This window comes from Etheostoma spectabile, chromosome 13 (genome assembly GCF_008692095.1).
Source record: "Etheostoma spectabile isolate EspeVRDwgs_2016 chromosome 13, UIUC_Espe_1.0, whole genome shotgun sequence".
Taxonomy (NCBI): Eukaryota; Metazoa; Chordata; class Actinopteri; order Perciformes; family Percidae; genus Etheostoma; species Etheostoma spectabile.
In genome coordinates, this window is record NC_045745.1 from 20,969,649 (window position 1) to 20,969,937 (window position 289).

Sequence of the window (289 nt, forward strand, 5' to 3'; positions counted from 1 at the left end):
TGAGCTGCTGTTAACTTGTGATTTCTGAGGCTGGTGACTAAGATGAACTTATCCTTAGCAGCAAAGGTGACTCTTGGTCTTCCTTTTCCTGGGGTTTTCCTCATGTGAGCCAGTTTTGTTGTTGCGCTTCATGGTTTTTGTGACTGCACTTGGACCGGACCGACTGACCTCCATTTCTTAAAGTAATGATGGCCACTCGTTTCTCTTTTTCTTAGCAGATTGGTTCTTGCCATAAAATGAATTTTAACAGTTGTCCAATAGGGCTGTCGGCTGTGTATCAACCTGACTT

The 289-nt window shown here is 43.6% G+C and overlaps 1 protein-coding gene across 1 annotated transcript in view; it reads right to left on the reverse strand.

The window, feature by feature from the left end:
- The window catches only part of aifm5 (apoptosis inducing factor mitochondria associated 5), a 17,525-nt gene that overhangs the window by 3,777 nt on the left and 13,459 nt on the right, over positions 1–289 (reverse strand). The gene's annotated exons all lie outside the window — the stretch shown is intronic.